The sequence below is a fragment of the Triticum urartu genome, chromosome 6A (assembly GCF_056163025.1).
Source record: "Triticum urartu cultivar PI428250 chromosome 6A, HENAU_Tu73, whole genome shotgun sequence".
Lineage (NCBI taxonomy): Eukaryota > Viridiplantae > Streptophyta > Magnoliopsida > Poales > Poaceae > Triticum > Triticum urartu.
The window spans coordinates 424,483,860-424,500,345 of NC_141878.1; the positions used below are offsets into that span (position 1 = coordinate 424,483,860).

Sequence of the window (16,486 nt, forward strand, 5' to 3'; positions counted from 1 at the left end):
TGGTTATTGACCGGAGAACGTCTCGGTCATGTCTGCATGTCTCCCGAACCCGTAGGGTCTACACACTTAAGGTTCGGTGACGCTAGGGTTATGAAGATATGTGTATGCAGTAACCCGAATGTTGTTCGGAGTCCCGGATGAGATCCCGGACGTCACGAGGAGTTCCGGAATGGTCCGGAGGTAAAGAATTATATATAGGAAGTGCTGTTTCGGCCAACGGGACAAGTTTCGGGGTTATCGGTATTGTACCGGGACCACCGGAGGGGTCCCGGGGGCCCACCGGGTGGGGCCACCTGTCTCGGGGGAGCCACATGGGCTGTAGGGGGTGCGCCTTGGCCTACATGGGCCAAGGGCACCAGCCCTACTAGGCCCATGCGCCTAGGGTTTCCATGGGGGAGGAGTCCCACTAGTGGAAGGCACCCCTAAGTGCCTTGGGGGGGAGGGAAACCTCCCCTGGCCGCCGCACCTAGGAGATTGGATCTCCTAGGCTGCGCACCACCCCCCCTTGGCCCTCCTATATATAATGGGGGAGAGGAGGGATTTCATACCTCAGCCTTTGGTGCTTTCCCCTCTCCCCGTTACGTCTCTCTCTCGTAGTATAGGCGAAGCCCTGCTACTGTGACGCCCTGCATCCACCACCACGCCGTCGTGCTGCTGAATCTTCATCAACCTCCCCCTCTCTCCTTGCTAGATCAAGGCATGGGAGACGTCATCGGGCTGTACGTGTGTTGAACGCGGAGGTGCCGTGCGTTCGGCACTTGATCATCGGTGATTTGAATCACGACGAGTACGACTTCATCAACCCCGTTCACTTGAACGCTTCCGCTTAGCGATCTACAAAGGTATGTAGATGCACTCTCCTTCCCCTCGTTGCTAGTCTCTTCATAGATAGATCTTGGTGACACGTAGGAAAATTTTGAATTTCTGCTACGTTCCCCAACAGTGGTATCAGAGCTAGGTCTATTGCGTAGATTCTATGCACGAGTAGAACACAAAGTAGTTGTGGGCGTTGATTTTGTTCAATATGCTTGCCGTTACTAGTCTTATCTTGATTCGGCAGCATCGTGGGATGAAGCGGCCCGGACCGACCTTACACGTACTCTTACGTGAGACTGGTTCCACCGACTGACATGCACTAGATGCATAAGGTGGCTAGCGGGTGTCTGTCTCTCCAACTTTAGTCGGATCGGATTCGATGAAAAGGGTCCTTATGAAGGGTAAATAGCAATTGGTATATCACGTTGTGGTTTTGCATAGGTAAGAAACGTTCTTGCTAGAAACCCATAGCAGCCACGTAAAACATGCAAACAACAATTAGAGGACGTCTAACTTGTTTTTGCAGGGTATGCTATGTGATGTGATATGGCCAAAAGGATGTGATGAATGATATATGTGATGTATGAGATTGATCATGTTCTTGTCAAGGGAATCACGACTTGCATGTCGATGACGAGACAACTTCAAGAAGACACAATGATGGAGATCATGATGATGGAGATCATGGTGTCATACCGGTGACAAGATGATCATGGAGCCCCAAGATGGAGATCAAAGGAGCTATATGATATTGGCCATATCATGTCACTATTATTTGATTGCATATGATGTTTATCATGTTTATACATCTTATTTGCTTAGAACGACGGTAGTAAATAAGATGATCCCTCATTATAATTTCAAGAAAGTGTTCCCCCTAACTGTGCACCGTTGCTACAGTTCGTCGTTTTGAAGCACCACGTGATGATCGGGTGTGATAGATCCTTACGTTCACATACAACGGGTGTAAGACAGATTTACACACGCAATACACTTAGGTTGACTTGACGAGCCTAGCATGTGCATAGACATGGCCTCGGAACACAGAAGACCCAAAGGTCGAGCATGAGTCGTATAGAAGATACGATCAACATGAAGATGTTCACCGACGTTGACTAGTCCGTGTCACGTGATGATCGGACACGGCCTAGTTCACTCGGATCATGTAATCACTTAGATGACTAGAGGGATGTCTATCTAAGTGGGAGTTCATAAGATGAACTTAATTATCCTGAACATAGTCAAAAGTTTTTTGCAAATTATGTCGTATCTCACGCTTTAGTTCTACTGTTTAGATATGTTCCTAGAGAAAAATTAGTTGAAAGTTGATAGTAGCAATTATGCGGACTAGGTCCGTGAACTGAGGATTGTCCTCATTGCTTCATAGAAGGCTTATGTCCTTAATGCACCGCTCAGTGTGCTGAACCTCGAACGTTGTCTGTGGATGTTGCGAACATCTGACATACACGTTTTGATAACTACATGATAGTTCAGTTAAACGGTTTAAAGTTGAGGCACCAAAGACGTTTTGAAACGTCACGAAACATATGAGATGTTTTGAGGGCTGAAATTGGAATTTCAGGCTCGTGCCCACGTCAAGAGGTATAAGACCTCCGACGATTTTCTTAACCTGCAAACTAAGGGAGAAAAGCTCAATTGTTGAGCTTGTGCTCAGATTGTCTGAGTACAACAATCATTTGAATCAAGTGGGAGTTGATCTTCCAGATGAGATAGTGATGTTTCTCCAAATTCAGATATTCATCTCTATGATCATATCATAGATATTTTATCCTCTTGTCACGACGATCTTTCAACTTCCAGATGAGATAGATCTTGGTGACACGTAGGAAAATTTTGAATTACTGCTACGTTCCCCAACACGCCACCCACCGCCGCCGCGGCCCGCTCGGCCCACGGGGAGCCCGCCCTGGGCCGGATCGGGCCCGAGCCGCCCCGCGCCTCGCGCCTCCTCCGTCCCCACGCCCGGTGGCCGGCGCCGCCGCGCGCCATTGCCGGCCTCGCCGCACCGGCCGGTGACCGCCGCCCCGCCACTCGCCGCCTCCGCCGCCAAGCTCGACGCCGGAAGCCCCGCGCCCCGCGACGCGACGCCCCGCCTCCGTGAAGCTCCGGGCGACCGCCTCCTCGTCGCCGGGGGCCTCTCCGGTGAGAGATCCGGCCGCCGCGACTCCTTTTTTTCCGGCGGTCCTCGAGCTGCTACAGTGCCCCGGCCGCGCCTCGGTTTCTGTGCAAACCCTAGATCTGTCCCGGAGAGGTTGATTTTTTTTCACCAAGTCCCGGATATTTTCAGTTCAAGTGCTCCTATTCTCGGCTCCGTAACTTTGCATCCGTAGCTCCGATTCATGTATATAGCATATCAAAATGTTTATCTCAGAGAGTACATCATTTCATTCCATTGCATGATTTTCATTTGAGTTCATCTTGATGCCCGAAATGCTGTTAGAAGAGGGCTACTTGAGTTAATTGTCAGATCTGCTACTCCGTTTAGCACTTTTGTCATTTTTGCCATGATTATTGTGTGCATGATATGCCCGTGTGCTCTACATATGTTTTGTTAAGGGTTTTGTCATCTTTCCAGAGGTGCAACCCATGTATTTTTAGGATGTGTGTGGTGACTTGTGCAAGCTTGCAAAGTGGTGCACTTGCTAATTCTGTTTTCAGGGACTTAGTGATTTCACTAAGTCCTGGAGCTGTTCATCTCATGATGCCATATGTTCATGTTGTTTCCTAGTGATCCGTACCTCTTTTGAGGATGATCGGTAAGGGAGTTTTGTTAATCTTGTAGTGCTCTATCCATCCATGTCTTTGTTTGCAATTATGGAGCACCCTAGCTTGAGTCAATCGAGCTCCACTTTTGCTACTTTGTGAATCTGGGCAGATTGTCAACTTGTTTGCAATTTTGCCGGTGATGTTGTAGTTGATCCGTGCATGCTATGCTATTGTTCTTGCCATGTCTAGCTTGCATTTTGTGCCTTCTTGATGGATGTATGCTTGTCTTGCCATGACTTGCACCGTAGTGAGCGCATAGAGCTCGTAAACATGCCTACTTGAGTTATATTTCAGCATGTGTCAGTTTTCACTAAGTCTGAAAACTGATTATGTTTTTGCTATGTTCACATGCTTGCAATTGTATTTTCTGATCCCTTTTGGCTCAAGGTCACTAAGGGACTTTTGTTAAGCTCTTTGAGTAGCTCCATGCCATGCTTTACTTTGCCATGTTCAGGTCCTGTAGCATGTAGTTTTGTTGCTCCGAAGAGGGCTACCTGATCTGAAATTCTAGACAAGTGTTAATTTCACTAAGTCTGAGATCTGTTTGCCATTTGCATTTTTGCCATGCTTGTTTGAACCTATTAATGGATGAATTGGCCGAAGCTCAGTGCTAGACTTTTGTTAAGCATCTTGTGTGTATCCCTGCCATGTATTTTGTTGTCGTGTTTGGGTGCTGTAGCATGTTTATCTCATTGCATTTAGATGCCTACTTGCTGTAAATCGCAGAGCGGTGTCATTTTGAATCGCTTGCCATTTCCAAACCGTAACTCCGATTCCGGCGTTCTTTATATCGTTTTCAAGAGATTTCATCTCATCTTTCTAGTGGAACACTTGGAATTCCAAGTTGAGGCCAGGTTCATGCATTTCCTGTCATATCTTGCATTTTGCATCCCACATCGCATCCCGCATAGCATATCATCTTTGCATCGTGTTGTTTGCGTTTGCACGTGGTTGATTGTATCCTTGTTGCTTGTTTGTCTTGTTTGGGTAGAGCCGGGATACGAGTTTGCTAACGAGGAGCCCGTTGAGTTTGCTTTCGAGGATCCAGTCAACTCTGACAACTGTGCAGGCAAGATGATCATACCCTCGAAATCACTACTATCTTTGCTATGCTAGTTTGCTCGCTCTTTTGCTATGCCATTGCTACGAAGCCTACCACTTGCTTGCAAGCCTCCCAAATTGCCATGTCAAACCTCTAACCCACCATGTCCTAGCAAACCGTTGATTGGCTATGTTACCGCTTTGCTCAGCCCCTCTTATAGCGTTGCTAGTTGCAGGTGAAGATTGGAGGTCGTTCCTTGTTGGAACATTTATTTACTTGTTGGGATATCATTATATTACTTTGTTATCTTCATGCATCTATATACTTGGTAAAGGATGGAAGGCTCGGCCTCTCGCCTAGTGTTTTGTTCCACTCTTGCCGCCCTAGTTTCCGTCATATCGGTGTTATGTTCCCGGATTTTGCGTTCCTTACGCGGTTGGGTTATAATGGGAACCCCTTGACAGTCCGCCTTGAATAAAACTTCTCCAGCAATGCCCAACCTTGGTTTTACCATTTTCCACCTAGCCTTTTTCCCTTGGGTTTCGCGGACTCAAGGGTCATCTTATTTTAACCCCCCCCCCCCCCGGGCCAGTGCTCCTCTGAGTGTTGGTCCAACCTAGAGCACCGTGCGGGGCCGTCCCTTGGCAACTTGGGTTAAGTTGGCTCCCGTACGCTTAGCTTATCCGGTGTGCCCTGAGAACGAGATATGTGCAGCTCCTATCGAGATTTGTCGGCACAGCGGGCGGTGTTGCTGGACTTGTTTTACCATTGTCGGAGTTGTCTTGAATTACCGAGATACCGAGTCTGATCGGAACATCTTGGGAGGAGGTTTATTCCTTCGTTGACCGTGAGAGCTTGTCATGGGCTAAGTTGGGACTCCCCTGCAGGGAATTGAACTTTCGAAAGCCGTGCCCGCGGTTATGGACAGATGGGAATTTGTTAATGTCCGATTGTAGATAACTTGAACCTTAATTAATTAAAATGAATCAACTGAGTGTGTTACTGTGATGGCCTCTTCTCGGCGGAGTCCGGGAAGTGGACACGGTGTTGGAGTAATGTTTGCGAAGGTTGTTCTCTAGTTTCTCGCTCGTGCTTTGCCTCCTCTTCTCGCTCTCTTTTGTGAATAAGTTAGCCACCATATTTGCTAGTCGCTTGCTGCAGCTCCACCTATATTTACCTTGCCTTACCTACAAGCTTAAATAGTCTTGATCGCGAGGGTGCGAGATTGCTGAGTCCATGTGGCTCACAGATTACTATTACACCAGATGCAGGGCCTGATGATTCCGCTCCAGGAGACGCGTATGAGCTCAAGTGGGAGTTCGACGAAGACTCTCAACGTTACTATGTTTCCTTTCCCGATGATCAGTAGTGGTGCCCAGTTGGGGGTGATTGGGACCGTGTCGCATGTTGGGTTCTCTTTTATTTTGGCGCCGTAGTCGGGCCATGAGTGTTTGGATGATGTAATGTTATTTATGTACTTGATTGATGTGGCGAGTGTAAGCCAACTATGTTATCTCCCCTTTTATTATCATATTACATGGGATGTTGTGAAGATTGCCTAATTTGCGACATATGCCTTCAATGCGATTATGTCTCCAAGTCGTGCCTCGACACGTGGGAGCTATAGTCGCATCGAGGGTGTTACAGTAGGTATGCTAACAGGTCGTCCTACAGAGGAAATGCCCGGTTCTACGGGTGACCTTCTTCCCGAGCTCTCACAACTGCACGAACGAGTTCGGCAGGTGATGCAAGGCGTCGCCCAGGCTTTGTGGCCATCCGTCTCCATGCCCGAAGGCCTTGGGGAGCTTGTAGAGAAGCTGAAGGGAGCGCGGCGGCGCTTCCGATTGTGGAAGATGTCGGCCTGCCGTCAAGGCGCCAGGGAGGCCTGGGCCATGGTGAAGACGCGGTACACGAAGGCTGATCCAAATCACATGGCCGAGGTCGGACCCGTAGGGCCCGATGGGAAGGAGATCCATGTGAGCTTAGTATACGGCCAAGTAGAGTTGGCCGCAAAGTATTCCCAACAGGACTGTTAACTAGACAGCCTGTTAGATGGTATTGAAGAGGAATACAATCAGTCAGATTGACTATGTAATTTTAATTGACATGTGTAATGCCTTCTAGCCGGATTGTAGATTGTTTTTCATGGCCGACCTTTTCGCTTCAACCTCGGGACCTAACGGTCCTGAGTGTGTCTGAATACCCTTGCAGTTATATAAGAACCGGGGTATGCATGGAGACCAGGCGTAAGGGTCATTAGTGCTTGAACAGACAAGTGCCCAACTAGTTATGTTATATTACATGGTTAGTAAGAAACATCTTCCAGGGAGAATAGTTCCGTTAGGGGTTCCTTTCCCTGGGAGGCATGCCCTAAAGTGCATGTCCATTCTGCGAAAAGAGGCGCAGGAAAAACATCTGGGGGTGTATAGATAAAAAATAAGAAAAGATCATCTTTAGTTCACCGACCGAATATTCCCTTAAGAACGCTAGCTTTCGGCTTCACCCAGTCTGAGGTACACATCCGGCTGACCCGACAGTAACAATCACAGAGGTGCTCCCTTTACCACCTAGCCGAACAATCCGGAACGTAGGGGTAAGCACAGGAGCCAGGCAACCCATCTTGGCCAAAACTTAAGTCATATCGATGCATATCATGGCGAATAAAAGGTACATGCGGAAGTGTGACACATGTGTTGGGCATGATGCCCGTATAAATAAGCTTCTGTTTAAAGAAGCCCCCGGGTTTAATGAGCGCGGATAGCGCATCATTTTATGAGCCTTTAAAGGCTATAAGAGAGAGAGGAGAAGGAGAGAAATGTAAGACAGAAAGTATGTAAAAAATGGACAGAGGAAGGAGACGAACACAGAGTCCGGCGCTAGGCATAGAATCTTCGGAGACGGGCTGCGTTCCATGGGTTCGGCTCGAGTCGGTTATCCGATGCATCTCGCAGGCGGTACGCTCCACCAGTCAGGACTTGGTCAATTATGAAGGGACCTTCCCACTTGGGCTTGAGTTTGTCCTTTTTCTTGTCCGGCAGGCGTAGAACTAATTCACCAACATTGTAATTTTTGGCCTGTACTTCTCTGCTTTGGTATCTTCGAGCCTGCTGTTGATAGAATGCGGAACGGGCTTTTGCCACGTCTCGCTCTTCCTCCAAGGCGTCCAAACTGTCCTGCCCATCGAGCTCGGCTGCTCTTTCTTCGTACATGCGCACTCGAGGTGAGTCATGAATTATGTCGCAGGGCAGAACTGCCTCTGCGCCGTACACCATGAAGAATGGTGTGTATCCGATGGTGCAATTCGGCGTGGTCCGCAGCCCCCAGAGTACGGAGTCGAGCTCCTCTACGCAGTGCGTATTAGATTCCTTAAGGGACCGCACTAATCTGGGTTTGATGCCGCTCATGATAAGACCATTTGCACGTTCGACCTAGCCGTTGGTTTGTGGGTGATAGACGGAAGCATAATCGAGCTTGATGCCCATGTTTTTGCACCAGAATTTTACCTCGTCGGCCGTAAAGTTCGTGCCGTTATCAGTGATGATGCTGTGGGGGGGTGCCGTAACGGTGTACAACCCCGGATATAAAGTCTACCACCGGTCCGGATTCGGCCTTCTTAACAGGCTTGGCTTCTATCCATTTGGTGAACTTATCCACCATGACCAGTAAGTATTTTTCTTGTGGGTTCCGCCTTTAAGCGGTCCAACCATGTCAAGCCCCCAGACCACGAAGGGCCAGGTGATGGGGATAGTTTGGAGGGCGGTGGGTGGCATATGGCTTTGGTTTGCAAAAAGCTGGCAACCAACGCATCGTTGGACTAAGTCCTGGGCGTCTGCCCGGGCCGTCGGCCAATAAAAGCCTGTACGGAAGGCCTTGCTTACAAGGGACCGAGCTGCAGCGTGATGTCCGCCGAGTCCGGCATGAATTTCAGCCAGGGGGTTCCGCCCTTCCTCTTCGGAGATGCACCTTTGAAGGACTCCGGTAGTGCTTTTCTTATAAAGCTCTCCCTCATGGACTTTATAGGCTTTAGATCGCCACACTATGTAGCGTGCCTCATTTTGGTCCTCAGGGAGTTCCTGCCTGGTAAGGTAGGCGAGGAATGGTTTTGTCCACGGGGTGATGACGGCCATTATTACGTGGGCTGAAGGTGTTATTTCATTGGCAGAGCCTCCAATTATGTCAGAGTGTTCGGTGTCGGGCAGTGCGGTTGGGTCTGGGCTGTTATTGCCAGGTTCCCCTTCCCATACTACGGACGGCTTGAACAGCCTTTCCAAGAAGATGTTGGGGGGGACAACATCGCGTTTTGTGCCGATGCGTGCCAGGACATCTGCCGCCTGATTATTTTCCCGGGCTATATGGTGAAATTCGAGCCCTTCGAACCGAGCTGACATTTTTAGGACGGCGTTGCGATAAGCTACCATTTTTGGATCCTTGGCATCAAAGTCTCCATTTATTTGGGATATTGCGAGGTTCAAGTCCCCGCGCACCTCTAGGCGTTGAATGCCCATGGATACTGCCATCCGGAGACCATGTAAAAGGGCCTCATATTCGGCTGCATTGTTGGAGTCTGTGTACATTATCTGGAGGACATATTGAACTGTGTCTCCTGTGGGGGACGTCAAAACGACGCCAGCCCCTAGACTGGCCAACATTTTGGAGCCGTCGAAGTGCATGACCCAGTTTGAATATGTGCCGTACTCTTTAGGGAGTTCGGCCTCCGTCCATTCTGCGACGAAGTCGGCCAAAACTTGCGACTTGATAGCTCGTCGTGGCTTGTAAGTTATATCAAACGGGAGGAGCTCAATGGCCCATTTTGCAATCCGGCCCGTCGCGTCGCGGTTATTTATAATATCGTTAAGTGGCACTTCCGAGGCTACTGTTATTGAACACTCTTGAAAGTAGTGTCGCAGCTTCCGAGATGCCATAAATACCGCGTATGCAATATTTTGATAATGCGGGTACCGTGACTTGCACGGAGTAAGGACAGTGGACACGTAATAGACCGGCTTTTGAAGGGGGAATTTGTGTCCATCCGTTTCTCGTTCGACGACGAGCACTGCGCTTACGACCTGATGGGTTGCTGCAATGTATAATAGCATTGGTTCGCCAATGTTTGACACGGCCAGGACTGGGTTTGTTGCCAAGATGGATTTTATTTCATCGAGTCCGGCCGTGGCTGCATCCGTCCACTCGAAGTGTTCGGTGCGCCGAAGGAGGAGGTAAAGGGGTAAGGCCTTTTCTCCTAGGCGGGAGATACAGCGGCTTAGAGCCGCCATGCATCCGGTTAATTTTTGTATTTGTTTGAGGTCCTTCGGGATATCCAATTGTGACAAAGCTTGGATCTTGGCTGGATTTGCTTCAATTCCTCTACCGGATACAATGAAGCCCAAGAGCTTTCCGGCTGGAACGCCGAAAACGCATTTTTCCGGGTTGAGCTTGATGTCGTATGTTCGGAGGTTATCAAATGTTAGCCTCAAGTCGTCTACTAGAGATTCGACATGTCTTGTTTTAACGACCACATCATCTACGTATGCCTCCACTATTTTGCCGATCTGGTTTGCCAGACATGTCTGAATCATGCGCTGATATGTTGCGTCGGCGTTTTTGAGCCCGAAGGGCATTATGTTGAAGCAGAATGGGTCGTATGGTGTGATGAATGCCGTTGCAGCTTGGTCTGACTCTGCCATCTTTATTTGATGGTAGCCAGAGTATGCGTCGAGGAAACACAATGAATCGTGTCTTGCGGTAGCGTCAATAATTTGATCCGCCCTAGCAGAGCGTGATATCCGCTACTGAACGGGGCCACCTGGAACGTGACCTCTTCAGACCTGTAATTATCCGGTGTGCTGAACACCACATCTAGTGTGATTTTTCCTGTGCAGCGTGCTTCCCGACTGTGGATTATTCCTCTAAAGGTTGTGCTGCTTCGCTCAATGCGGTTCCAGTCTATTTCCATTTTTTGAAGGGTTTCCTCATAAATGAGGTTCAATCCGCTGCCGCCATCCATGAGTACCTTGGTAAGACGAAAGCCGTCCACTATTGGACTGAGGACCAATGCAGCTGGTGCTCGGGCTGTTCGGAATTCAGGTTCGTCACTGGCGTTAAAAGTAATAGCCGTGTCACTCCATGGGTTTATTGTTGCTACTTGGTAGACTTCAGCAAGGCCGCGGAGTGTTCTTTTTCACATATTATTTGATGCGAAAGTCTCGAAGACTCTTAATACCGTACTGGTTTCTTTGGGGTGACTTTCTGTGGCTTCTGGAATTAGAAGATCTTCGCCAATTTTTGCCACCTGCCGGAGTATCCAACATGCTCTAAGGCTGTGAGTTGGTGTGGCGCCCTCTGCACTTTGAATTTTACAGGTTCCATCAAGCCATCCTTCAAGTACGGTTCCGTGCCCTATAGAGGGCTTTTTCTTTTTGGTATTGAACCCGGGTGTCTGACGATGATGCACCCTTTTATTTTGGACCGGGTTTGTATTCAAGGCCGGATTGTCCCAAAATTTTGTTTCGGTTTTCCAGGCGCTTTCCATCGCATAGTACTTTCGTACTATGGACGCCAAGTCAGCAAAGCGTGTAATATCACGGTGACTTATGGCGTTGAGGATTCCCTTGTCCGTGCAATTATTGCAGAAAAATGAAATTGCGTCTTCCTCGCGGTAGTCCTTTATCCTGTTCATAACCAGGAGGAATCTGGCCCAGTAATGATGTACTGTTTCTTCGGGCTCTTGCCTAATTTGGGATAGATCGCTTATGTACGGGTGGGTGGGTGGAATCAAATCCGAAACCTCACCCAATCTGAGACCCAGGGACCAGGGAGTTTCTGAACTCGGGCGTTGGGATTCTTGGATGCGGCCCAATGAATATAGTCCATCGCCTGACTTTAAGTTCAGGACTTGAGTGATATCCTCCCCTCCGAGGGTATCCGGCTTGGAGGGATCGGGAATCCGGACATAGCTAGTCCTTAAGATAGATGAAGGGTCGCCGCACTGTCCCTCTACCACGGCAACGTGATGGGTGACCTGGGGAGAGTTAATCTCTCTCAGATCGGGTTTAGGCCCAATCTGGTCGTAATCCGTAGCGACTCCCAGGGCGGCGATGCGATCCAAGAGCTCGTTTAGGGAAGAGAGCTCCATTGGATCTAGCTGCTCGGCGAATTCCGAGCTGACGTGAAGATTGCTTTCGATGACCCGAGAGGTCATCGTCGGCGCAGCAGCCGAACAGGCGGTCATAAGGAAACCGCCTAGCCGGAGAGTTTGGCCGACACCCAAAGCTCCCTTAGCAACAGTGCCGTCTTTAAAGACGGGATGAGGCATCCTTCCTGATGGCGACGGCACAGAGGAACTCTCAATGAAAGAACCAATGTCAGTGTCAAAACCGGCGGATCTCGGGTAGGGGGTCCCGAACTGTGCGTCTAGGTCGGATGGTAACAGGAGGCAGGGGACACGATGTTTTACCCAGGTTCGGGCCCTCTTGATGGAGGTAAAACCCTACGTCCTGCTTGATTAATATTGATGATATGGGTAGTACAAGAGTAGATCTACCACGAGATCAGAGAGGCTAAACCCTAGGAGCTAGCCTATGGTATGATTGTTATTCGTCCAATGGACTAAAACTCTCCGGTTTATATAGACACCGGAGAGGGCTAGGGTTACACAGAGTCGGTTACAATGGTAGGAGATCTACATATCCGTATCGCCAAGCTTGCCTTCCACGCCAAGGAAAGTCCCTTCCGGACACGGGATGAAGTCTTCAATCTTGTATCTTCATAGTCTAGGAGTCTGGCCGAAGGTATAGTCCGGCCATCCGGACACCGCCTAATTCAGGACTCCCTCAGCAGTCGTCATCAACAATGGCGTCTGACTCCTGGGCTCCATCGTCTGGTCGAAGCAATCGAGTATAGAAAAGGGGGGAAAAGGGGGAGCAAAGCAACCGTGAGTACTCATCCAAAGTACTCGCAAGCAAGGAGCTACACTACATATGCATTGGTATCAATGAAAGGGGGTAATATATGTGGACTGAACTGCAGAATGCCGGAATAAGAGGGGGATAGCTAGTCCTGACAAAGACTACACTTCTGGCCGCCTCCATCTTGCAGCATGTAGAAGAGAGTAGATGGTAAATTCACCAAGTATCATCGCATAGCATAATTCTACCCGGTGATCCTCCTCTCGTCGCCCTGTGAGAGAGCGATCACCGGTTGTATCTGGCACTTGGAAGGGTGTGTTTTATTAAGTATCTGGTTCTAGTTGTCATAAGGTCAAGGTACAACTCCAAGTCGTCATGTTACCGAAGATCATGGCTATTCGAATAGATTAACTTCCCTGCAGGGGTGCACCACATTTCCCAACACGCTCGATCCCCTTTGTCCGGACACACTTGTCTGGGTCATGCCCGGCCTCGAAAGATCAACACGTCGTAGCGCCACCTAGGCACAACAGAGAGATCAGCACGCCGGTCTAAATCCTATGCGCGCAGGGGTCTGGGCCCATCGCCCATTACACACCTCCACGTCGCGTACGCGGCCGGCGAGCAGACCTAGCCTCCCTTATACAAGAGCAGGCGTTCCAGTCCAACCCGGCGCGCGCCGCTCAGTCGTTGACGTCACGAAGGCTTCGGCTAATACCACGACGTTGAGTGCCCATAACTGTTCCCGCGTAGTTGGTTAGTGCGTATAGGCCAGTAGCCAGACTCAGATCAAATACCCAGATCTCGTTAAGCGTGTTATTTTGAAGTAACCGCGAACGCCGACCAGGGCCAGGCCCACCTCTCTCCTAGGTGGTCTCAACCTGCCCTGTCGCTTCGCCTCAAAGTAACAGTCGGGGGCCGTCGGGAACCTAGGCCCACCACTACCTGGATGGAACCACCTGCCCCTTCAGCCCCCACATACGAATCACTTGCGGGTACTCAACGAGCCGACCCGACTTTAGTCACCACCTGTATAGCATGTATATATGTATGTATATACCCGTGATCATCTCCTGGGTGATCACGGCCCGATAGTATAGCATGGCAGACGGACAAGAATGTAGGGCCACTGATGAAGTACTAGCAACCTATACTAAGCATCTAGGACGGCAGGTAAGGTATCAATAGTTGTAGCAACAATGACAGGCTATGCAACAGTATATGATTAACGGAAAGCAGTAACATGCTACACTACTCTAATGCAAGCAGTAGAGAGAAGAGTAGGCGATATCTGGTGATCAAAAGGGGGGCTTGCCTGGAAGCTCTACAGACAGATACGGATCATCGACGGTGGAGTAGTCGATCACCGGATCAAGAACGGTCTCGGCGTCTACCGGAAAAGAAGTAGCGAAGGGGGAACACAATAAATAACAGAGCAAACAATTGCATCATAAGGCAAGACATGGAAATACGCTGCGTTAGGGGTGACCTAACGCGGTACTACTTGATATAGACGGAGGGGAAAACATCCGGGAATGTTTTCCCGGAGTTTGGCATTTTCCGGACAGACGAAAGAGGGGAAAATGTTCCATGTTCATCATGCTAGAGGCATGTGATAGATGGACGGAGCGCATATCCGGATTCACCTTATTTTTCTTAGCAACTTTCATATATATACTATTTTCATCCGACTTACGGATTATTTTAGATTATTTTATATGATTTTTCAAAGTCTTAACAATATTCTGAAATTCCTGATTCAATTTAATTCGAAATAAAATAATAAACACTTTTGTCACCCAGTGCTACCCTGGCCTATGTGTAAGACAGTGGGGCCAGGGGTGGTCCAGTCAGGTGGGTTAATCAACAGTTGACCAGTTAATGTTGATTGGTCAAAATGGTAAAGGTGGCCCACATGTAAGCAGTGGCCGACCCAGGCCCCAGGCAGCCAGGGCCTCGGCCTGGGGCGTGGCTGGCCGTTGCTTCGTCGGATGCAGGCATAGCTACAGTATTTTCACTGTTTGACACTGTACATACGTTGTTTGCCTGGGGCGTCACTTTTACCTGGGACCGCTACTGCATGTAAGTATCACATGTGCTATCAAAAGTAGTTAGACTAAAATAAACTAGAGGGGGCCACATGTCATTGGGCCAACTAAGTCTACCTAATACGGGGGTACTAAACAAATCCTAGTATTAAACCAAAGTTTTGGCGGGCTGTAGGCATGCACAAGAGCATGCAACGCATATGCAGAAGCGTTGGATGCTCGTGTGCACGAATGCATGGTCGTCCATGGCCGAAGCATAGCACGACGAGCGCAAGCAGAAGGCCATGGGCCGGCGAGCAGCGGCGGCGGCATCATGCAATTGACGGCAGCAGGCGGTAGCGGGCGGCCGAGCACGGGCAACAGCAAGCGATAGAAGGCAGCAGCAAGAGCAGTACGAAGCAGCGGCATCAGCAAGCGAAGGCAGCAGCAGCGGTAGTGCAGCAGCAAGCAGCGACGGGAAGGCAACAGCAGGTGGCTGCAGGCACGCGCGCGTGGGCGCAGAGATGGGCAGGACATGCCGCGCGCTCGAGGTCGGGTGCGGCCACGGGTGGGCATGAGCGGCGGGGCGAGCAGTGCACGCATCTGGGCTCGATGTAGATCGAAGCCATAGGCACACAGCTGGCTCACCAGGGGCACGGGCAACATCTACGCGGGGCCACGAGCGGGGCGGCGCGCTTGGCTGGGCCAAAGGAGCACAATAGCAGCGACAGTTAAAACGGCGGCGGTGTTGAGCTCCGACGGCCATGGCAGCAGCAACGGTAGGCACGGAATCGAGGGGGTGAGAAGGGGGAGCGGGCAGAGGAGCTCACAGTGGACTCCGGAACGTGGTCGGGGTGGCCGGGGACGGACCGGAGTAGCGGCAAACGACGGCGGACGGCGACGATGTACGCGAAGGTGAGCTCGATGGCTACCGTACAGTACGTCCGTGCTCGTGAGTGTTGTCGTGGAGGTAGAGGACGTCGAGGCACAGCTCCTGGGCGCCTTCGAGCGGGAAGGGGTGGTGTCGGAGCGTGTCAACGACGAGGCGGCGTCGACGGCTGCGTACGGGTGCCTCTCCAGATCAGGGACGAGAGCGAGGGGGAAGAAGTGGATAGGGTAGGGTTCGACAGCGGCGTCGGGGACGGTCTCCTTATCCACCAGAGGGCCGCGGGATGCTCGACAGCGAGGCAATCGACGGGTGGACGGCGTACGCGCCATGGCCTCTCTGCCTCTGGTGAGAGAGGTTGGGGAAAAGGCCAACGCGAGTTGGGCCTTATGCACTGTAGCAATAGGCTTTATGAGCACAGTGTGTGCCGGGCCTCGTAAGAGCATAGTGCCCTTTTCCTCTCTTTCATTTTCTTTAAACCTTTCTTTTATTAGCTACTGTTTTGTGTTAAGTTGAGCCACCAAATGAATTTTGTAAAAAATCACACTTGACAAAACAAGTACTAGGGATTATTTAGTACCGCCACAAAAGTTTGGAGGCAATGAGATTTCATTTAAATTTTATACAAATGAAAACGGATTAATGGGGCTGTTTTGGGCACTGTTTTATTTGCCCGGGGCATTCTAAACATCTCCAAAAATGTTGTGTTATTCATGAAAATTAATTAGTGAATACTTGCTACCTAACATGCATTTTTATTTTAATGTTTGAAGAATTAATAACTTGACTTGTTATTTCAATTTTAATTTGTCTTGAATTTTAATCAGGTGACAATTAGCTTAATAAAACGGTGATGACATGGCATCATTAGAGTGAGGTTACTATAGCTTAACTACCAGGGTGTTACATTAATACTCTAGATGCATGCAGGAGTCGGTCGATGTGTGGAGTAATAGTAGTAGATGCAGGCAGGGGTCGGTCTACTTGATACAGACATGATGCCTATATTCATGATCATTGCCTT

At 49.7% G+C, this 16,486-nt stretch overlaps 1 long non-coding RNA gene across 1 annotated transcript in view; it reads right to left on the bottom strand.

The window, feature by feature from the left end:
- LOC147965516 (uncharacterized) overlaps positions 1-15,728 on the bottom strand; it is a 63,999-nt gene extending 48,271 nt beyond the window's left edge. Inside the window, exons 1-2 of the long non-coding RNA XR_015608383.1 lie at positions 15,407-15,728; positions 13,865-13,939 (exon numbers count right to left, since the gene is read on the bottom strand). This is a non-coding gene — a long non-coding RNA (uncharacterized LOC147965516). The remainder of the gene's footprint in view (positions 1-13,864; positions 13,940-15,406) is intronic.
- Between the last annotated feature and the right edge of the window lie 758 nt (positions 15,729-16,486).